The sequence below is a fragment of the Gorilla gorilla genome, chromosome 6, assembly GCF_029281585.2.
Source record: "Gorilla gorilla gorilla isolate KB3781 chromosome 6, NHGRI_mGorGor1-v2.1_pri, whole genome shotgun sequence".
Classification (NCBI taxonomy): Eukaryota; Metazoa; Chordata; class Mammalia; order Primates; family Hominidae; genus Gorilla; species Gorilla gorilla.
The window spans coordinates 111,556,072-111,580,623 of NC_073230.2; the positions used below are offsets into that span (position 1 = coordinate 111,556,072).

At 38.8% G+C, this 24,552-nt stretch overlaps 2 protein-coding genes across 8 annotated transcripts in view; one reads left to right on the forward strand and one right to left on the reverse strand.

Annotated features, from left to right (window-relative positions):
- Positions 1–24,552, reverse strand: part of CCDC146 (coiled-coil domain containing 146) — a 172,122-nt gene that overhangs the window by 68,944 nt on the left and 78,626 nt on the right. The window lies entirely within an intron of this gene.
- FGL2 (fibrinogen like 2) overlaps positions 1–24,552 on the forward strand; it is a 53,215-nt gene that overhangs the window by 20,633 nt on the left and 8,030 nt on the right. The window lies entirely within an intron of this gene.

Genomic DNA, 24,552 nt, shown 5'->3' on the forward strand with positions numbered 1-24,552 from the left:
AATTTTTGTATATTTAGTAGAGACGGGGTTTCACCATGCTGACCAGGCTGGTCTTGAACTTCTGACATCAGGTGATCCACCTACCTCAGCCTCCCAAAGTGTTGGGATTACAGGTGTGAGCCACCACGCACGGCCCTACTTCTTCTTTTTTACTGGCTAGCATAGTCTAGTAGTCAAGTATATCACAAGTCAAGTGGATTTTATTTTGAATTATAGCTCTGCTAGTTTTTTTTTTTTTAAGGCAAAGTCTTGCTCTGTTGCCCAGGCTGGGGTACAGTGGTGTAATCATAACTCACTGCAGCCTCGAACTCCTGTGGCTCAAGCGATACTCCTGCCTCAGCCTCCCAAGTAGTTAGGACTACAAGTGTGCATCACCATGCCCCACTAGGTTTTCTTAAAATGTTTTGTAGAGATGGAGTCTCACTACGTCGCCCAGGCTGGTCTCGAACTTCTGGTCTCAGGCAATCCTTCTGCTTTGGTCTCCCCAAAAGTGATGGGATTACAGGTGTGAGCCACCATGCCTGGCCAGCTTTGCTATTTTTTAAAACTATGTAACTTGAAGTGATATTTAACTAGTCCTTGCCTCAGTCTCTTCAGTTGTAAGAGAGAAAAAATGAATCAATGTACATATGTAGTATAGTATCTTAGTGTACAAATAAAGTCTTAATCAGTGTTAGCTATTTTATTATAATCATTATCATTATCTTCAACCTATAAATTTGCTCATCTCTCTCATTTCAAAAACAAACAAGACAAAATCCACCTTGGGCATAGTGCTCCCATTTAATTACCTTCTTTCTCTCCTTGACTTTTCATTTCAGTTCTTCTCAAAAGAGTAGTCTCTGCTCTGTCCCTTCATTCCCTCCCCTTTCATCACTCAGCAACCTGTAGTAACCAGACTGCCAGTACACTATAAATTAGTAAACTGACTGAGGACTTCCTCACTTGTCTTCCTTGAGTCTGTCCTGCATGCTGCCAGCAGAACGCTCCATCGAAACACAATTCTCACCTTGCTTTAGACCCTTCAAAGGACCTCATCACCTTCAGAATTAAGTCTAGGCTCCTCAACATGGTGTACAAGGGTCCTCATTATCTGGTAGCTGCCGCCTTCTCCAAACCTGTCTCCTCCCTCTCTTTATCTCCCATGATGCTTTTGGTTGTGTAATAGCAACTACAATTCCTATGGTAGGTAGAATAATCCCCCGCATCCCCCAGGATGTGCATGTCCTAATCCCTGGAACCTGTGGATGGCTTTCTTCACATGACAAAAGAGACTTTGCAAATGTGATTAAGAATGGCCCCTTGAGATGGGGAGATTATTGTGGATTAACCAGGTGAGCCCAATCCAATCATGTGAGTACTTCAAAGCAGAGAATTGTTCCTGGCTGGATTTGAGACATGAAATGAAAGGAGGAGGAGGAAAGATCTGAAATATGAGAAGGACTTGACCTACTGTTGCTGACTATGGAGGAAGGCGGTCATGAGTCAAGGAACGTAGGTGGCTTCCAGAAGCTGGAAAAGGCAAGCAACTAAATGCTCCCCTGGAGCCTCCAGAAAGGAATGTAGCCATGATTACACCTTGATTTTAGCCAACTGAGGCTCAGGTTGGACTTCTGACCTACAGAATTATTAGATGATAAATTTGTGTTTAAGCCACTAAGTTTGTGGTAATTTGTTATGGCAGCAACAGAAAACTAATACAGTTCCTAAACCATACCATGTTTTTACATGTTATTTCTACCTATCTGCAATTTCTTTTCTCTCTTCTTATCTACTTGGAACACTCCTATTACTCCTATTCTTCCTTTAAAGCGTCTCAGTGGCCACCACCTGTGGCTCCTTCAAGTGACACCTCCAGGTAGAATCAATTAGTTCTCCCTACTGCTGCTGTATTTTCAGATGCCTCTATTATTTCACACGTTGTACACTGTGGTCAACATGTTTAAACATTTACCCCCCCATTAGACTGTGCACTCCTTGATGACAGGAACCTTGCTCTATTCATCTTTGAGTCCTCACACATAATTTGACATCCTATAAGTGTTTAATAATTTCCATTAACTGTTGTTGATCTAAGCTTATCTTAAAACCAATGATGCAGTTAAAAGAATTCATGTTTATTCACTCACTTCCACTGCAATTTATCTGTCACACAAGGCAAATGTAAGAGATGGAGCAGAGCAAGGTAATTTGGCCTGTCCATAGGCCTGGAAGAGCAAAGTGTGCCTTACAAAACTAGCTGCCTTGCTCACAGCTCTTCTGCCTTCTGTGTGGTTGGCAATGTTCACAGGATGAGCAGAGAACTCTGGGACTGTTCTCTCACAGCTGTTTGTTCCTTCTTTGGTGGCCACCACAGGAATGTGAGGGGGAGGTCAAAGGGGGCAAACGGGGCCTCCCAAGAGTTAAGAGAGCAAATGCGATGGGCAAGGTGGGTAAGTAATGCAGGTGCTTAGCCACATGTATGACTTCAAAGTTGCAATAATTTTAAGATAAATAAATAAAAACATGCCTAAACACATCCATGCCAATAAGTGTCATTCCCTTTAAGGCACCCACATTTGTCCTAGTGAAACTGCAGTTGCTTAGACCTTTAACAATCATTTAACCCATGTTTAAAATTATTTCCTCTCTACCTCCAAGGATCCTGGGGGGAGATGGTAGCAGGTTGGAGTGGCTGTGAGCCCGAGAGGCAGGAAATGAGCCAGACTGAAACCCATATGCCTCTGTCAGAACTTCTAAGACTGAACCAATGGTAAGAGCAAAGAACCTAACAGGGCCAAAGCTGTGAAGCGTATTCACATAAGGATCAGAACACAGTCGGAGTCAGGAAACAGAGCCAGGATAAAACCACTAGAATAAAGTCACAAAACATTAACCAGAAGAGGCAGGGAGTGGCCTGGGTACCAGAAGGAATTCTGTTGCAGGATGTGACAGACTAATCAGCGTTTAATCCTTCCTAGGCAGAGGCTCCACCACCAGTGCACCTGTAAAGGCCTGGAGTGGTCTCAGGCAGTGAGAAACTGGAAATGGAGCCTGGGCCCTTAGAGAACAGAGCATCTCTCATACAAGGGCTACACATGTATGAAGAAGATGTACATAGCTGGTCATTTGTTACCTCACTTTGTTGATCACAGACAAAAGCCACTTCCCTGACCTTGTCCTAAGGGGCTGTCATTGTAAATGTGGGTGAGCCCAGAGAACAGTGGGCTGGATCCCTGGGTTTGGCTGCTTTCTATGCTGCCAAGTAGTGGACACCCACCTTTCAGGCCCCCTTTTACGTGCTGAGATCAGCTGTCTGTCAGTATACCCCAGCTCTAGGCTGCAAGACTTCAGTGTGGTGACAGAGGTGCTCCCCACAACAAAGTCTGGGACCTCTGGTGCCCCACCTTCATGTTTTGAAGATGCTGTTTCACCCAGCGTTCTTTCCAGTATTCATCAGTAATAGTGCATTTAGCATGGAGGCATCCCCGAGTGCCCTTCACTTCCCCTTCTGCCAGGCGGATTGTGATGAACAGTGAAGCCTTTCACGGCTACTCACAGAAGTAGTCTTTAAAAAAGAACAAGAACTCAAAATTGCAACTTGAACTTCCCCATTGATACCATAAAATGGAACTTGGGAGCAGAATATAAGGATGTTTGAGTTCCACTCTTGCTAATTCACTGGTAAGGGGGTTTGAAATCCTGGCCGCATGTTTAGACAAGTCTACTCTGTTAAATTATTTCCCAAGTACTTTATTCTTTTTGATTCTGTTGCAAATGAAATCTTCCCCTCAATTTCATTTTTTGGCTCATTTTATTGCTAGTGTATAGAAGCCATTCAGTTTTGTTCGCTGAAATTCTCATTTGTCATGTAAATACAGGGCAAACCTCAGAACTCAGGTATGAGCCCTTTTATGTTTTCTGCAAGTGTTTCGTTTTGGGCAAATATCTTTGGCTCTTTTGTTCACTTGATAGATCCTGAGCATCTAGAACACTGCCTGACACTCAGGTACTCGAAAATGTTGAATGAATCAGGCCACCATCTGTCATGCATTTCTCCATGAGAGCACTTATTTTTATGTGTTGAAATCATGCTCATATGTCTGTCCAACAGATGGGAAGTGCTCTGAAGCCAGAGATCATTCTAGTGTCCTAAGAACCCTGCATGGTACATGTCACACACCAGGTGCTCAGCACATGCCTGAAGACTCTATGGCTATGTATCAGGGTGGGGGTGCAGCATGAAGGGTTGAGCATATCACCAAAGGAAATCTCAATGTGTGGTGTTCCCTTTCCACATCCACATGTGATTTGGGCCACTCATAGAACTAACACCAGCAGATTAAACAGTGTGTATATGTGCATGCCTGTGTATGAAGGAAAAAGAACATAAATTTGATATTTATCATGGGTCATATGGACTGGTTGACTGTATGTAGAATACACACTTGCTATACAGTTTGGAATGGATATTAAAAGCCTTTGAATTTAAAACTTGTCAAACATTTCCTCCTGACACTGCTATCCAGGCAAAGTCAATGATGTGGTCTGGATCTGTGCCCCTGTCAAAAATCTCATGTTGAATTGTAATACCCAGTGTTGGAGGTGGAGTCTGATGGGAGGTGACTGGATCATGGGGGTGGATCCTTTATGAATGGTACAGCACTATCCCCTTGGTGCTGTCTCATGATAGAGTTCTCATGAGATCTGGTTGGTTTAAACTGTGTAGCACCTCCCTCTCCTCTCTCTTGCTTGTGTTCCTGCCTTGGTAAGATGCCTGCTCCTGCTTTGCCTTCTGCCATGAGTAAAAGCTCCCTGAGGTCTTCCCAGAAGCAGATGCCTCCATGCTTCCTGTACAGCCTGTGGAACCATGAGCCAATTAAACCTCTTTTCTTTGTAAGTTACCCAGTCTCAGGTATTTCCTTACAGCAATGGAAACTGGACTAATACAGTCTGCAACTCAATGTGATCTGCCTCCAACACACAACTCAGCCTACAGTTACTCAACAGAAATCACTTCAGTAGATTGGTGGGCCAAATTTAAGTGTCAGAGAGATTCAAATCCCTGAGTAAAGCAGAAAATTCAACACCTGAGTATTTGAATCCTAACAAACACTTTTTGGTGAGCAAAAGAATAGAAGTTTAAAAATAACTAAATGGGTATTATAAAGTGTTGCAGGAAGTCAGGGACCCCAAACAGAGGGACTGGCTGAAGCCACAGCAGAAGAATATAAATTGTGAAGATTTCATGGACATTTATCAATTCCCCAATCAATACTCTTATAATTTCCTATGCCTGTCTTTACTTTAATCTCTTAATCCCGTCATCTTCGTAAGCTGAGGATGTATGTCACCTCAGGACCCTGTGATGATTGCATTATCTGTACAAATTGTTGTAAAACATGTGTGTTTGAATAATACGAAATCTGGGCATCCTAAAAGAACAGGATAACAGTGATTTTCAGGGAACAAGGAAGACAACCATAAGGCCTGACTGCCTATGGGGCCAGGCAGAAGAGTCATATTTCTCTTCTTGCAAAAGCAAATAGGAGAATTATCACTGAATTCTTTTTCTCAGCGAGGAACAGCCCTGGGAAAATAAATGCATTCCTGGGGGAAGCCTCTAAAATGGCTGCTCTGGGAGTGTCTGTCTTATGCAGTTGTAGATACGGGATGAAATATGCCCTGGTCTCCTGCAGCACCCCCAGGCTTGCTAGGGTTAGGAAATTCCAGCCTGGCGAATTCTAGTCAGACCAGTTGTCTGCTCTTGAACCCTGTTTCCTGTTAAGATGTTTATCAATGACAATGTGTGCCCAGCAGGACATGGACCTTCATCAGTAATTCTAGTTTCGCCCTGGACTTGTGATCTCTCTCTGCCTCTCTGCCCTTTGATATTTTATTACCTTTGAAGCATGTGATCTCTGTGACCCACACCCTATTCATACACTCCCTCCTCTTTTTGCTGGTTTTGTGGCTCAGGGGGCATCACGGAACTTGCTGACATGTGATGTCACCCCCGGAGACCCAACTGTAAAATTTCTTTCTTTTGTACTCTTTCTCTTTATTTCTCAGACCAGCTGACACTTAGGGAAAATAGAAAAGAAACTACATTGAAATATTGGGGGCTGGTTCCCCCAATAATAAAGTGTTACATTTAAAAGTTCTAAAGTTAGAGCCTCAGAATCTTTTAGTTTATGTGCTAATGTGAACCAGTTAGCAACCTTATAAATTTCTGTAAATACTATAATTGACTTGTAACAGAAATAGCTATTACCCATCATAATTTCATAACAGATTATCCCAGAATTTCCTTGGAAAAGGGTGGGAATATTCAGAAATTAACAGTTTTCCAAGAAATCTGTTTCGTATGATATTTAGAGACACAGTTCTTCAGCTTATCTTGGTTTTTAAAAAGCAGATAGAACCATACATAACAAAGTATAATTTTAAATTTTTCATTTGACACCAAACTTTGATACCTAAGCAAAGTAGAAAGAAAACTTTTTTAAGTTTAAAAAATAGATTCTAACAAACAGTTCACCAAACACAGCTGTTTCTAGTTCACAAAATTGACCATTACAAAATATTTTAATGTGTTTTCTGGCAAACATAAATTGCCTCATTTCATGGAAATGCCACATTTCCAGTTATTACTGATAGTTTATAACAGTTTAAGGATATATAAACAATTTCTATAGATTTCTATATCAGAAAAAGAAGGTAAGATAGTATTTAAATCTCTTAAAATATGTAAGATAGACCTTATTCATGTTGTAGTAGTATATTTCATGCCACAGATTGCAAATTAACAATCAACAGTATAAATACACTCTGCAGGTGCTTTTAGTGTGCACAAGTTTTTTTTTTTTAAATAGAGAATTCATTGGCAACACTCAAAAATTGGGGCCAGGCATGGTGGCTCATGTCTATAATCCCAGCTCATTGGGAGGCTGAGGAGGCAGGATCACTTGAGCCCAGGAGTTAGGGACCAGCCTAGGCAACATAGTGAGACCCCCATCTCTACAAAAAATTTTAAAAAATGGCAGTTATTTAGAAGGCTGACATGGGAGGATCGCTTGAGCCTGGGAGATGGAGGCTGCAGTGAGTTGTGATTGTGCCACTGTACTCCAACCTGGGTGACAGAGTGAGACCCTGCCAAAAAAAAAAAAAAAAGGAGAGAGAGAATCGGTAGATTTTCCCATAAAAATCTGAGTTTTCCACTTTTCTTCAAAAATTATTATGCTTGATGACACTGGATTCATATTCCACTGGATTCACTGTTGCAAATGCAGCATGACTTCAGAGCTACCATAAGAGTACCCTTTTAAAAAGGGGCACAGTCTGCCCCATTCATTCAATGTGTGCACACATACCAAGACAACTATTTGACTCACTCATGATATATTTATGGGCCTTGTGGGCATTTGAGATTGGGACCTTGCTTTATAATTTATATATACATACATATGTATCTATTGCATATAATATTTAATATATAAAATTTATATATAAATTATAACCTTATAAATTACAAAGGTCATAATTCATATATAGGTATATAAATATACACATATACGTACATACAGTCATGTGCTGCAAAATGACATTTCAGTCAATGATGGACCACATATGCAATGATGGTTCCATAAGATTATAATGGAGCTGAAAAATTCCTATTGCTTACTGACATTGTAGTTGTCCTGACATTGTAGCACAACACATTGGTCATGTGGTTGTAGCGATGTTGGTGTAAACAAACTTATTATACTGACAGCTGCATAAAACTATAGCACAGTACAGTAATGTCCTAGGCCTTCACATTCACTCACCACTCACTGACTCACTCTGAGCAACTTCCAGTCCTGCAAGCTCCATTCACAGTAAGTGCCCTATATAGGTATGTCTTTTTCTTTCATATTATATTTTTACTGTACCTTTTCTATATTTAGATACTTAAATACTTGCCATTGTATCACAATTGCATATAATATCAGCACAGTAACATGCTGTACAGACTTGTAGCCTAGGAGCTATAGGCTACACCATATAGCCTAAGTGTATAGTAGGCTACACCATATAGCCTAAGTGTATAGTAGGCTATACCATCTAGGTTTCTGTAAGTACACTCTATGATGTTTGCACAATGATTAAATAGTCTAACAATGTTTTTCTCAGAACATATCCTTCTTAAGTGACACGACTACACCCATATAGAACTATATATTTATATAACTCTCTCTCTCTCTCTCTATATATATATGTATATATAGTTAACAGGGATATGTATGTAGAAAATATTTTGAAGTTGTAGTTGACTGACATTTTCCACATATATGTATATATTTTCATATATATTTATAATGTCATGGCTCTATTTCTAAAACATAAATGAATATGTAGCTGAATTTCTATTTTATATATGTATACATATATGCATATACATACACATATATATACATATGTGTGTGTGTGTGTGTAGAAAATGTCATTCATCTGGTTGAAAGAATGGCTCCCTGGTTCTAAAACTGTTGCACAAGCTTTTTGGAATGTCTTATTCCTTGGGATTGTGTCTGTCTCTCTTGCCCATCTCTGTACCTACCTGAGCGTAAGGCTATATGACTATATCATTTGAGGTTTAGAACTTAACACTTTAAAATTCTAGAGATTTTCTTACTCTGTTTCCATATTAACCTTTGATAATTTAATGAAAAGATCATATAAACATGAATCTGATCCTTTGTTCACTAATCAAAATATTTTAAAATTATAGTAAAATATTTTGCTACTTGGATATTAATATGTACTTTCAATACAATAAAACATACACTGTAGAACAAAAAAAAGTTAAAAAGATTATGAAGGCCCTGTGAGAAAATGTGTTGGTCAGCTAAATGTTGTTAGGGCTGCAAAACAGGAAACATTCAGTTAACATGAAAACCTTTCTCTTATCTGCATATGTTATCCTTGCAGTTAATGATCCCTTTGGCACTGTACTTTATGAGCTTTGACAAAAAAGCAAATTAAAATTTGTAAGGGAAATGCAGACAAATTCTGAACAACTTTTCCCAGCAGTTATTTTAGCAAAGGTTTGAGCCAAATAGGAAGTAAACATCCAGTAATGTAGACAAATGAGAAAATTATTTCCAGGCAAGTTAAGCACCAGCAGACTAGGGATTCTAAGAGAGGAGTTATCCAGACAAAAATAAACTTGAGAAATTGCGTAATTCTTCCTTCTGGTGAGATGGAAGACTGACAATTCCGTTAAGAGGGGTCCATTTCCATCTTTTTTTCACCACTATATTCCCAAACTCAAGATGGTTGAGAAACTTGAGCAAGGTCATGAAGCTGGCCTGAGGCTTTGTAGGGACTTGATTCTGTTAGTGAATCAGTAACTATTTTTATAAATGAATAACATAATCTTGCTGATGGCATAGAGGCAGTGTGAAGCACATTTAGAAAACTTTAGGTAGTCCAGGTTGGCCGGAATAAAACACCATCTGGGGGTGGACACTATCCAAAGAAGAATACTATGTCGAATTAATGCTGTGAGGAATGGAGGGGGAAGAAGCTAATTTCACTATAACTTACTGTATAAAACTAAGAGATAATGGTCAAAATTACAAAAAAGAGGGGACAAAGGCATTATATAATGGTATGAATATAAAAATCACCGTTATAACAAAAGCACAAATCTTCCTAAATTACAGAAGCTATACTATGAATTGAAAAAAGACTATTTATAAATATAAAGAAAGGATAAACCTTAAAATGAGTTGTTACAGGAAAAGGGAGGAAACAGGGTGGGGGGGTTAGGGATACAAGCTAGAATTCTTTAAATATACTTTAACAATGTAGTACTTTATTAAATTAAGAAGTAATTATTAGAATTTGAAAAAAATAAACCAATTGAATGTAACTATGTATCAAAGTATAACTTCATGGGAAGGAACCATTCCAATTTGAATAGGAATCCTAAGTAGATTTTGCCCTAAGGACAAAAAGACCTGCAACTATTTTTTTTATAATCACATTGTTGGTAGTAGTGTTATTCTGAAACAGTTATGTGTAAACTGTGGGATAAAGTCAATGAATAATTACATAATGTCATTGAAAATCAGGATTTTGATGTGGAGAAAAGAGACATCTATAAGACTGAAGAGGTTAAATAAATTCCCTGTGTAATTATTGACTTTGAATTGGCAATATTATGATGTATTTTATATATACATAATCTACCTTTCCTAGTTCTGTCCATTAAAACACATAGAAACAAAGATTAACCTAGCAGCAATGAGTACCTCTTACTCCAAGATTCTAGTCTCTAAATACCATTTCCCACTTAAAGAAAAAGGGGAGGCTTCTTTGGAGAAATGACTGATTCCAAGTTTTGAGCATGGAAACAAATGAGCCTCCAATGCTTCTATCATATCAGAAAAGCAAAAAATCTACCCAAGACTACTAGAATCATGTTAAAGGGATTTAGAGTCATGTCAAAAGGCTCCCACTACCCAAAAAATGGGCCAGGAGGACTGGCAATGAGCTAACAACTATAAAGGATGGGAATAACTATGTTTAAGTAAATGAGTTCACAGTAATACTTCAAAAAAAAAAAAAAACACCAAAAAAACAAAAACACCCCACAACACCTCTCACCTTTGAAGGATACTGGGGAATCAATTAATCATTTTGAAAACCTGAAAATCAAGTATTTATCATGCCTCTACAGCAGGGTAACCAAATAACTGAGTGGAAGCTTCTCTTTTTAGAAGGATTCTAACAAATAAATGAAGAGAAAATAATAGTATTATAATACTGTCATTTAAAATTCCTGATGAATTAATAGACCCAGGCAAGGATTATTAATAGTAGGTAACATCACTAAAAGGGAGACAACCAATATCATGTGCCTCCTGATGAAAGTTCATGCAACCAAGAGGCATCCCATTTTGTGAATTCAAACTACACTACAAGGCTGTAGTAACCAAAATAGCACGGTACTGGTGCAAAAATAGACACACAGATCGATGGAACAGAACAGAGAACTCAGAAATAAAGCCATATACTACAACCAACTGATCTCCAACAAAGCTGACAAAAAGAAACAATTGGGAAAGGACGTCCTACTCAAAAAAATGTTACTGGAAAAAGTGGCTAGCTATATGCAGAAGAATGAAACGGTACCCCTGGCTCTCACCACATATAAAAATTAACTCAAGAGGGATTAAAGACTTGAATGTAAGACCTCAAACTATATAAATCCTAAAAGAAAACTTTTAAACGTTAGACTAGAAAAAGAATTTATGACTAAGACCTCAAAAGCAAATGCAACAACAACAAAAATTGACAAATGAAATTTAATTAAAGAGCTTCAGCACAGCAAAGAAACAATCAATGGAGCAAACAGACAATCTACAGAATGGGAGAAAATATTTGCAAACTATCAGGCTGACAAAGGACAAATATCCAGAATCTATAAGGAACTTAAATCAACAAGCAAAAAACAAATAACCTCATTAAAAGGTGGGCAAAGGACATGAACAGACACTTCCCAAAAGAAGACATATGAGTAAACAATCATATGAAAAAATGCTTGTCATCATCAGATAAATGCAAATGAAAACCACAATGGGATACCATCTCACACCAATCAGAATGGCTATTATTAAAAAGTCAAAATATAATATGTTGGCAAGGATGTGGAAAAAAAGGAATCCTTATACACTGCTGGTTGGAATGTAAATTAGTTCAGCCCCTGTGGAAAACAGCATGGAAATTTTTCAAAGAACTAAAAATAGAACCACCATTTGACCCAGCACTCCCACTACTGGGATTCTCAAAGGAAAAGAAATCATTCTATCAAAAAGATACCTGCACTCTTATATTTATTGCAGCACTATTCACCATAGCAGTCATGGAATCAACCTAAGTGTCCATCCATTAGGATTAGATAAAGAAAATGTGGTACATATACACCATGGAATACTATGCAGTCATAAAAAAGAATGAAATCATGTCCTTTGCAGCAACATGAATGCAGCTGGAGGCCATTATCCTAGGTGAATGAATGCAGAAACAAAATCAAAGTCTTCATTTTCTAACTTATAAGTGGGAGCTAAACAATGGGCACCCATGGACATAAAGATGTAAACAATAGACACGGGGGACTTCAGAATGGGAGGGAGGGCAGTGAGGGTTTAAAAACTGCCTACTGGGTACTATATTCACTATTTAGGTGATGGGTTCAAGAGAAAGCCAAACCCAACATTATGCAGTATACCTGTGTAACAAACCTGTACATATAACCTCTGAATTTAAAATAATAATTAAAAAGAAATGATAAATGTTTGAAATGACAGCTATGCTAATTAACCTGATCTGACTACTATACATTATATGTATCAAAACATCACTATGGGTAGAGCAAGTTGGCTCATGTCTGTAATCCCAGTATTTTGGGAGGCTGAGGTGGGAGAATTGATTGAAACCAGGAATTTAAGACCAGCCTGGGAAATGTGGTGAGACCTTGATTCTACTAAAAGTTAAAAAAAAATTAGTCAAGCATAGTGGTGCACACCTGTGGACTCAGCTACTTGGGAGGCTGAGGTGGGAGGATGCTTGAGCCCAGGAAGTCAAGGCTGCAGTGAGCTGTGATTGCACCACTGCACTCCAGCCTGGGTGACCAAGTGAGATCTTGCCTCAAACCACCACCACCACCACACAAAAAGCCATCACTATGTAAACCATAAATATGTACATGTGACAATAAAAAATTTAATAAAAGCTTGAACAACAACAAAAAACAAAGTTGATGGCACCACCTAGAAAGTAGCCTTGGCAAAAAAAAAAAAGAAATTTAATGTGACCTGGATAAAACATTTATGCACTAAGGCTCTATGATTATAATGGAAATACAGGCTTACTATTAAGCAAAATCCAGATTATGGAAAAATTTATGGGACAAATGGCCCAGCTTCTTAAACAAAATTTTCTATTACATTACCACATTACCTTACCTCTTGCCATGTAGGCTAGAATCTGCTAATGACACTTACAGGCTTAGCCAATAACCATGAATAATTTACTCTTCTTTTCTTTTTTGTTTATTTATTTATTATTTATTTATTTGAGACATATCACTGTGAATGGGATTTTTTCTTCAATTTTTTTTTTTTTTTTTTTTTTTTTTTTTTTTTTGAGACGGAGTCTTGCTCTGTCACCCAGGCTGGAGTGCAGTGGCGTGATCTTGGCTCACTGCATGCTCCGCCTCCTGGGTTCATGCCATTCTCTTGCCTCAGCCTCTGGAGTAGCTGGGACTACAGGTGCACGCTACCACACTCGGCTGTTTTTTTGTATTTTTAGTAGAGACAGGGTTTCACCATGTTAGCCGGGATGGTCTCGATCTCCTGACCTCATGATCCGCCCACCTTGGCCTCCTAAAGTGCTGGGATTACAGGCGTGAGCCACCACGCCCAGCCTTCAATATGTTTTTGAACTGGTTATTCTTATTAAATAGGAAAGCTTATTCTTATTATAATAGGAAAGCTATATATTTTCTTCAATATGTATTGAACTTATTATTAAATAGGAAATCTATGTATTTGTATATTTATTTTGAAAATAGTCACCTTACTGTACTATAATATTATTTTGTATTTTTTATGTAGGCATTTATGTCAGCTACAGATGATGGTCATTTGTTCTTTCCCATATGTATGCATCATTTTCTACGTGCATTGCATATAATTCATTTTTTGAAAATGAATTATATGCAATGATCATGCTCATATCAGGCACCCTTTCCTTATTTCTGATTTTAATGGGAACACTCCTGGAGTTTCACAATTAAGCATGACATTGGCTATTTGTTTGAAGTTAGTGTTTAAAAGAGTAAATAGGCTGGATGCAGCAGCTTACACCTGTAATCTCAGCACTTTGAGAGGCTGGGGTGGGCCGATCACTTGAGGTCAGGAGTTCAAGACCAGACTGGCCAACATGGTGAAACCCCATCTCTACTAAAGATAAAAAAATTAGCCAGGCATGGAAAAGCATGCCTGTAATCCCAGCTACTCAGGAGGCTGAGGCAGGAGAATCGTTTGAATCCGGGAGGTGGAGGTTACAGTGAGCTGAGATCATGCCACTGCACTCCAGCCTGGGTGACAGAGTGAGACTCTGTCTCAAAATAAATAAATAAATAAATAAAAATAAAAAAATAAAGTAGAAGCAGCACAAACCCTGTAACAAAGCAATTCCATTTCTTGGTGAATAACCCTTCAAGGTGCATGTACAAGTATATGGAGAGACATGTACAAGAATGCTCAAGTAGCATTATATGTGATAGTTGAAAACTGGAAACAATCCTAATGTCAATTGGAAATACAACAGATAGAGGACTAAACATACAATAGAAAAATACATGCAATAATATCAATGGTTTTTACAAATATAACATTGAGTTAAATAATCCAGACACAAAAAATACATTTTGTATGATTCTATTTACATCAAGTTTAAAAAACAGGCACAGCAAAAGGAGGGTGTTTAGAGATTCATGCTTAGGTGGTAAAAGTATGAAGAACCGCAAGAAAAAAATGATAATAAAAGTTAGGATAGTCGCTATGTTAGAGTAGGTGAGGGGGGATAAGAGGAATTACTGAGAGCTAATGTTTTATTTTTTGACCTGGGTGGTGGTTACTTGGGTATTTGATCTGAATTATACATTTATAGATACTTTAATGTATATCTAATATACTTCACAATTTTAAAAGATTAAAAACTATTACAGGATTGATATAGTTTGGCTTTGTGTCCCTGACCAAATCTCATGCTGAATTGTAATCCCCACTATTGGGAAAGGGACCTGGTGGGAGCTGGTTGCATTAGGGGGCAGATATCCCCCTTGCTGTTCTCATGATAGTGAGTTCTCATGAGATCTGGTTGTTTGGAAGTGTGTAGCACCTCCCCTTTCACACTCTCTCCCTCCTGCCCCAGCCATATAGGACATGCTGGCTTCCTCTTTGCCTTCTGTCATAATTGTAAGCTTCCTGAGGCCTCCCTACCCATGTTTCCTGTACATCCTGTGGAACTATGAGCCAATTAAATCTCTTTTCTTTATAAATTACCCAGTCTCAGGTAGTTCTTCATAGCAATGTGAGAATGGACTAATACAGAAAATTGGTACCAGAGAAGTGGGGCATTTCTATAAAGATAAGTAAAAATGTGGAAGCAGCTTTGGAACTGGGTAATGGGCAGAAGTTGGAACAGTTTGGAGGGTTTAGAAGAAGACAGGAAGATGAGGAAAAGTTTGGAACTTCCTATAGACTTGTTGAATGGTTGTGATCAAAATGCTGATAGTGATATGGACAGTGAAGTCCAGGCTGCGGAGATCTCAGATAGAGATGAAGAACTTATTGGGAACTGAAATAAAGGTCACTCTTGCTATGGTTTAGCAAAGAGACTGGTGGCATTGTGCCCCTGCTCTAGGGATCTGTGGAATTTTGAACTTGAGAGAGATGATTTAGGGTACCTGGTGGAAGAAACTTCTAAGCAGCAAAACATGTAAGATGTTCCCTGGCTGCTTCTAACAGCATACACTCATATGTGTACACAAAGAGATTATCTGAAACTGGAACTTATATTTAAAAGGGAAGAAGAGCATAAAGGTTTAGAAAATTTGCAGCCTGACTATATGGTAGAAAAGAAAAATCCAGTTTGTGGGGAGAAATTAAAGCCAGCTATGAGAATTTGCATAAGAGGAGCTGAATGTTAACAGTCAGGACAATGAAGAAAATGTCTCCAAGGGCATTTTACAGATCTTCACAGCAGCCCGTCTCATCACAGGCCTGGAGGCCTAGGAGGGAAAAATGGTTTTGTGGGCCAGGCCTAGGGCCCCACTGCTCTGTGCAGCCTTGAGACATGGCACCCTGTGTCCCAGCTGCTCCAGCTCCAGCCATGGCTAAAAGGGGCCAAGGTACAGAATGGGATGTTGTTTCAGAGGGTACAAGCCCCAAGCCTTGATGGCTTCCATGTGGTGTTGAGCCTGTGGGTGTGCAGAGGGCAAGAGTTGAGGTTTTGGAGCCTCTGCCTAGCTTTCAAGGGATGTATGGAAATGCCCGCATGTCCAGGCAGAAGTCTGATGCAAGGGTGGAGCCCTCATGGGGAACCTCTACTATGGCAGTTCAGGGCAAAAATGTAGGGTTGGAACCTCCACACAGAGTCCCCACCTAGGAGCACGGCCTAGTGGAGCTGTGAGAAGAGCGCCATCGTCCTCCAGGCCCCAGAATGGTAGATCCACCAACAGCTTGCACCGTGCACCTGGAAACGCCGCAGGCAATCAATGCCAGCCCATGAAAGCAGGTGCAGGGGCTGTACTCTGCAGAGCCACAGGGGTGGAGCTGCCCAAGACCTTGAGAGCCCACCCCTGTGTCAGTGTAGCTTGGATGTGAGACATGAAGTCAAAGGAGATTCTTTTGGAGCTTTAAAATGTAATGACTGCCCTGCTGGGTTTTGGATTTGCATGGGGCCTGTACCTACTTTGTTTTGGCTGATTTCTGCTTCTTGGAATGGGTGTATTTACTCAACACCTGTGCTCCCATGTATCTTGGAAGTAACTAGCTTGTTGTTTATTTCATAGGCTCATAGGTGGAAGGAACTTGCCTTGTCTCAGATGGGTCTTTGAATTTGGACTTTTGAGTTAATGCTGGAACGAGTTAAGGACTTTGGGCAACTGTTGGGAAGGCAGAATTGTGTTTTGAAATGTGAGAAAGACATGAGATTTGGGAGGGGCCGGAGGTGAAATGATGTGGTTTGGCTTTGTGTCCCTGCCCAGATATCATGCCTGTAATCCCAGCACTTTGGGAGGTAAGGCAGGAGGATTCCTTCAGCCCAAGAGTTCTAGACTAGCCTGGGCAACATAATGAGACCCCATCTCTTAAAAAGATTAGCTGGGCATGGTAGCATATGCCTGCAGTGCCAGCTACTTGGGAAGCTGAGGTGGGAGGATTGTTGGAGCCCAGGAGGTTAAGGCAACAGGGAGCTGCTGTGATCATGCTACTGCATTCCAGCCTGGGTGACAGAGTGAGACCCTTCATTTTTCTGATTTGTATATGGGAGATTTTGGAGTGGCAGTAGTTAGTGAAGTAGGTTAAAAGACAAAGAGAAACAGAATGAAGGACAGAAACAGGAAGCTCTCTTCTCTGCCCAGGCAGCATATATCTAACATAGCAGTAGTTATAGTCATGTGCTGCAGAAAGATGTTTTGGTCAACAGTGAACCACATATAGGATGGTGGTGCCATAAGATTATAATATCGTATTTTTACTGTACCTTTTTTTAGATACACAAATACCACTGTGTTACAGTTGTATACAGTATTCAGTACAGTAACATGCTAGCGCACTGTACAGATTTGTAGCCTAGGAGCAATAGGCTATACCACATAGCCTACGTGTGTAGTAGGCTATACCATCTAGGTTTAAGTGTACTCTATGATATTAGCACAACAGAGAAATTGCCTAATATTGCATCTCTCAGAACATATTCCTGTCATTAATAGACTCATGACTGTAGATACTGTGCCACCTTTGTGGTCTAATTTGGAATTAGTGTCCACTTTGGAGTTAGCAAGAGGAGAACCTAATGATGTGGCAAAGTGAAAGGGAATTGAGGGGTTCAGAAAAGGTGTCCTTACTGAACCCTACATAAGGCCAAACATGTTGCCTGTGCCCAAGGCTGGGTCTGGCTTGAAATGCATTCATCTACAACTTAAAGCGCCACAAAGTCAAGGATGTGTCCGTTTTTCACCCTTGTTATTCCCAGGGCTAGTATACAGCCTAGTCCAATAAATGCAAAGTAAGTGTTTGTTGAATCAATGAATACCTAAAAAGAGGTACATCTGTACATTTTCTAGTAGAATGATTTAAAGTACAGTCTGAATTTACGTTTATATCTTGATGATCTGCTTTGCTATTATATTGCTTCTAATTAATAACATTTAGAATCATAAAATGTTACACCTGAAAAGGACCTTACAGATCTCCAATCTGACCATCTCATATTAGAGATAAGAAACTTAAGGCCTAGCTTGTTAAGGCTTAGTTCAGTGGCAAGAAAGTTACTGGAAGGCTCTTCACTAAGAACATATATTCAATGACTACCACCCTAAGGCTCTTTTCATTCTATTATATCTATTTTTTGAGATGATCATAGTAATAAATGATTTATTTTAAATCTATATTAAATATGACTGACACAATTTGTGTCTATTTTGCTGTTTTCTTGTGCAATAGCAATTGTTGCAGCTGAAATTTGTATCAATTGTCAAAATACTGCCTACAAATAAACACTATCAAAATAATTTTGTGTTAAATACACAAGCAGAAAAAGCTGTGTCAAATAATGGTGGGTAGTTTAAAATAAACTAAGGGCCAAGCAATTTTACATCTGTTGATAATAATCATGAAGTAGTTTTTTCCACCCTGAAAAGTTTTCACTGCAAATAACAGAAAATGACTTAAATCATACAAAATATCAAACTAGAAGTAGAACAAGAAAAAATAAATAAGATAATGCTATACCTCAGAATGCTATACTTTCAATCATGTTTTAAAAGACTTCCTTAGAAGAACTTAGATGAGGAGATACCCATGTATTTCAATGTTAACTGTTAAAACTACAACATTTACTCCATTTAATAAATTTTTAGTTACCAGCACAGTGGAAATGGCCTTTCAATTAACATTTATTGCGAGTTCACATGACGACATCTATGTCCCATAAGATAAACTTAAGAATCTTTAAAAAAAAGAATTTCAAAGAATGCAATGGCCAGCATTTAAAAGACATGCATTTGGCATGAAATTATTTACTTAGTGGGGAATTAGTAGTTTAATATTTTCACTTTACCATAATAGTTTAATTGTTTAAGCAACACCATTATTATGAATAAATTGAAATATTAAAACAAATTTCTAAGCTATACATTATGATTAAATTTATATTTAATGGATTACATATTTCACAATGTTCTATATGGCATGACATATAACACAATATATAAATATGTAATAGGCTATATATTATATAAATTCATGGGTGTATATGTGTGTGTGTGTGTCTATATATATATATGTTTCTTTTTTGGAGACGGAGTTTCGCTTTGTCACCCAGGCTGGAGTGCAGTGGTGCAATCTCAGCTCACTGCAACCTCCACCTCTTGAGTTCAAGCGATTTTCCTGCCTCAGCCTCCCATGTAGCTGAGGCACACACCATTACATGCATTACAGACACACACCACCACACCTGGCTAATTTTTGTATTTTTAGTAGAGATGGGGTTTCACCACATTGGCCGGGCTGGTTGAACTCCTGACCTCAAGTGATCTGCCTGCCTTGGCCTCCCAAAGTGTTGGAATTACAGGTGTGAGCTACTGTGCCTGCCTATATATTATTTTAAAATGCCAAAGAAAGACAGATAAACAAAACCCCCAAAAAACACAAGTGATAAGCAGGTAAAATCAAATTATACATATTAGAATAAATACATAGGCAGTTTCAAGAATTTAAAGCCCTGGATTTTGTAACAATATATGGGCAATCCTCATTATTCATAGATCTTGTCTTTGTGATTTGCCTACTCTCTAAAATTTATTTGTAACCCCAAAATTAATACTTGTGGGACCTGTGGATCATCTATGGACATGCGTAGCGTGATAAATATGTTGATTTGCCAAATACATATATACCCAGCTGAAGTCAAAGAAGGCAACTTTCTGCCTTCTTTTAGATCTCATACTGTAAACTGGTATCCACTTTGCAGTCTATTTAATTAGTGCCATGTTTTTCACATTCTTGTGCTTTTTGTTGGTGATTTCACTGTTTAAAATGGCCTCTGACTCATCTGGAGAATGTGGCTGAAAGAAAAGACATTTTAAGAAATAATAAAATAAAATGGCCCCTGAGCATAGTGTTGAAGTGCTACCTAGAGGGTTTTTGTTGTTGTTGTGTTTGTCTGTTTTTGGGACAGGGTCTCACTGTATTGCCCAGGCTGGAGTGCAGTGGCATGATCTTAGCTCATGCAACCTCTGCCTCCTGGGCTCAAGTGATCTTCCTGCTTCAGCCTGCCGAGTAGCTGGGACCACAGGTGTGCACCATCATGCTTGGCTAATTTTTTGTATTTTTGGTAGAGATGGGGTTTCACCATGTTGCTCAGACAGGTCTCAAACTCCTGAGCTCAAGTGATTCACCCACCTCAGCCTTCCAAAGTGTTGGGATTACAGCCCTGAGCCAGCATGCCCAAGTTCTTAAGCTCCAGATGGCTGTGATGTGTCTTACGGAGAAAACACATATATTAGATAAACTTCTTTCAGGTTTGAATTATAGTTCTGCTGGCCATGAGTTCTGCATTAATGAATAAATAATATATATTAAATAGGGTGTCTTTAAACAGAAACACACTTAAAATAAGGTTATATATTGATTGGTTAACAAAAATGATGTGACCAGAGGCTCTTAGAAACCTAACCTTAGGAGCAATGGTTCAGTATTTGCTGATTCAGTATTCGCAATGACTTTATAGGAAACAACTACCATGAATATGAGAAATGAAGGCAAGTTATAGAAAGCCACAATTTGATTCTCCTAATTTCTTTACTTTGATTTTATTATTTGTTTTGTTTTGGGAATATAAGAAGAAGCTTAAGATCAATCTCAAATATAAGAAATAAAAATTCCTGGGCTCAAGCGATCTTTCTCCTTAGCCTCCTGAGCAGCTGGGACTATAGGCGCATGCCAGCATGCCCATCTAATTTTTAAATTTTTTGTAGAGACAGGGTCTCACTATGTTGCCCAAGCTGGCCTTGAATTTCTGGCCTCAAGTGGTCCTCCCACCTCAGTTTCCCAAAGTGCTAGGATTACAGGTGTGAGCTACCGCAACTGGCTGGCTATATGAAACTTCCGAAGTCTCTGGAAATTTAGGGAAATGACAGTAAATTAGATGTCATATCCATTAACCTTTTGGATCCTTCATGATCCCTGGCTTGGTGTGGAGTACATAAGAATTGATTTTGTTGATAGGTATTGACTGATGAACTTTCCGAGACTCTTGTGGAATATTCCAGTTCCATAAAGTTTCAATCTGAGAAGCCCTGGATACTCCCACTTAAGACCTGTGCCATTATCATATTGGATAACTATGTTCTGTAGTTTCATTAATAGTGAATATCTGTATATTTCTGCCCTATACTTCAGTTGATCCAGAAATCTTAAGGATTCCCATAATAGATCTTTCATTGTAGGTCCATATTGGAAGATTTCTAGTCTGAATCTCTCATCTATGCCAGAATGAAGTACCTGCAAGTCATACCACAGAACCTACCAACTATTATTCTAGCTTTAACGAAAAGTCAGGCAATTCTTGTTCTGTGGGTTGTGGAAATCATTTTTTTAAGTTCTTTTCATGAAATTTATAATGAACAAGGACTAAGACCTCTAAGGAATATTAAAATAAATATTTACTGTCGATATTTCAAATTAAGTAGTTTAAAAAGTGAATGTTTTAATTTTCTTATCAGAAAAGCACATATTCTTTAAAGAACAATTAAAGGTTCCTGAGTTTAATAAATCAGAAACTACAAATGTTAATAAGCTTAATATCAGTGAAAGGCTCTCAATACTATAAATATGACTATCATTAAATTTACTTTCTTCTTTTGGTACAAATAGAAACACAAAGGGTTTCCTTGAAAAAAAAAACTGTATTAGGGGAAACAAAAATTTACTTTAGGAATCTGATCCAGTTATAGAAAATGCAGATCTTCTCTTAAATATACTTTGTGTAAGCAAAAAGGAAGTCTGAACATGTGAATATAGACTAATGAAAGTAAAATTTCATATGTGGCTTATAGAAATAAATTTTGATTTTGCTACTTTAAAATCCCACCATGTATTGGTGTTAAATAATTTGCTTAAATCTAAAAACAAGTCTGTAAGTGAGTGTAATGTGTCAGTGCTGGGTCAAGGACAGATTCAGGGTAGTAAGGAAGATTCTGACACCGCCATGAGGAATAAGCAGCCGATGCTAGGAGTCAGGGTAGACTCAGCATGAGAGAATCCAGAAGGGCTTTCAGCAAGACAGAAGAGGCAGAAGGTGAAGTCATGAGGTGGGAACTCCTAGTAGTGAAGGACAAGTCAGCTCTTCAGGTTTCGATTTTCTGATGGCCTAGTCCTGCTTGAAACCCTCCCTTTTCCTGGTATTCATGACGCTCCTGTACTCTCCTGGTTCTCATCCTATTTCTTTGACCATCCTTTTGATTCCCGTGATTTCAAATTAACATCCACATCTATTCTGTGTCAATATTCATACCTAGATGTGCCACTCTTTGCTTGATATTTGCATTTGGTGGCTTGTCAATGCTTAAAACCCAGTGTACTGAAAACAGAAATACTACTACACTCTCTCCAACCTACTGCTACCTCTGTCATTAGCATGCTATCATTTAACTGCAATCAGAGGCAAATTTCAGAGTTCTCCCTCTCTTTCCAGTTCTCACCACTTATCAGATCCCATGTCTTCTATCATGCCTTGGTAATAATGCCCCCATCTCCTTTCCTACCCCTCCTGCCTCCACACTGGTTCACCTCTTATCTAGTGCCTGCTACCACACTACTAGCTCTCACTTAAAATGCCATTTCCCACTGATTTGCAGCAGAAGATTCATTCCTAAAAGTAGTCCTAGGGGTGGGGGCAAGTATTTTATTTTCCTTGCTCAAAAACCTTTAGTGGCTCTCCATTGATCTAAGCATTACTTTAAGCACAGGCTCTCCACATAGTTCTCACATACCCTCCCCATGTTATCTTTCCTCCTACATGGCAATGTGGCAAAGAGAAAAGATATGATCTTTGAATCAAATACAGGTTCAAATTCCAGCTGTCTCTTAAAAACTCTAAAACAAAAACTGAAAACTGTAAAATGACCAGGCAAGTCATTTATTGCTTTGAGCCCTTTCTTTGCTCATCTGCAAGTGCAGGTAGGAACTGTAGAGGCGGTACAACACTCTCTGCCCTCCATGAGTTATACACTCATTAGGGGAGTTGAGCCTCTTTTCATGCAGTAGTCACTTAGCATCTGCCTTCCAGTCAGTGGCCAAATGACTTTCTAAACCGAGAACCTAGCAGGTCACCTGTCAGTGTCAATGAAACTGGTCAACAGAGGAGTTCTCTACCCTTATGTCGGGGAATTTTTTATGCATTCTGAAGGGACAGAAGCCAGTTCTCAAAACACATCCAAGCTTTTTAGGTGAAACTGTGCCATTGGCCCTTGGTTAACTGGGGTGTGACTAGCCAAAAATTAGCAGCAGTGCTTGACACGCAAATTTCTGATTCAAACAGATGAACCAAAAGCCCACTGCAAGAGTCCAAAAGCTGTACTTCTGTTAGGTTTAGAAACTTTAAAAAGTACTTAAGATTTCATTTCAAAGTCCAACGTGAAGAAAATACCAGGTCTTTAATGCCCCTTTCTAAGAAGGAAAAAGGGATTTTTGTCTGATTTGTTCACCAGTGTGGCCCAAGTGCCTAGAATAGCAGTTTTGCATGCAGAGGGTGCAGAGTTAATTTATGATGAATAAATATATAGTATATCAATATATGTATGAAGAATAAATGAATGAAAGTGCCTGTGGCACGCATCTTATATATGCTCCAGCATAGTGCTGAGTATACAGAAGATCCTTAATAAATACTTTACTAACTAAATGCAGGGATTTATACTCTAGTCAGTCAAGGACATTTTACAATATCCTTAAGGACTAGGAACTAAATATCATTCCTATATATTTCTACTTTACAAAATGTTTTTTTTATCTATGTTGTCATCATTTCTCCTTTTTAAAATTATCTATTGTTTCATTTATTTCTTACCTCCCAACAGGGAAGTGTCACAGCTTGAAAATAGGTGAGAAGAAATGAGGTTAGGAGTTAGGGGATTGAATAGATATTTTTAGCTAAAAAGTTTTTGTCTAAAATTGGATATGTTGAATGGAATGAAGAGAAAAACAATTTTTGAAAGAGCTATATGAAGATGGAAGAAAAAAAGTCATAAGGTGTGTAGAACATGTTTGACAAATTTATTTGGGAAGAATGTTACATTTATACACTGCATTTTTTTTTTCTTAAGTGCTCTAAGTTTTTTTTTTTCTTTTTTTGTGAGGGGTAGGGCTGGGGGATGGAGTTTCACTCTTATTGCCCAGGCTGGAGTGCAGTGGTGCGATCTAGGCTCACTGCAACCCCCACCTCCTGGGTTCAAGTGATTCTCCTGCCTCAGCCTCCCGAGTAGCTGGGATTACAGGCACATGCCACCATACCCGGCTAATTTTTTTTTTTTTTTTTTGTATTTTTAGTAGAGATGGGGTTTCACCATGTTGGCCAGGTTGGTCTCAAACTCCTGATCTCAGGTGATCCACCTGCCTCAGCCTCCCAATGTGTTGGGATTACAGGCGTGAGCCACCACGCCCAGCCAAGTGCTCCAAGTTTGCATGACTATCATTCCTGTATGAGGGAAGAAATAGCTAAATTCCTCCGCTA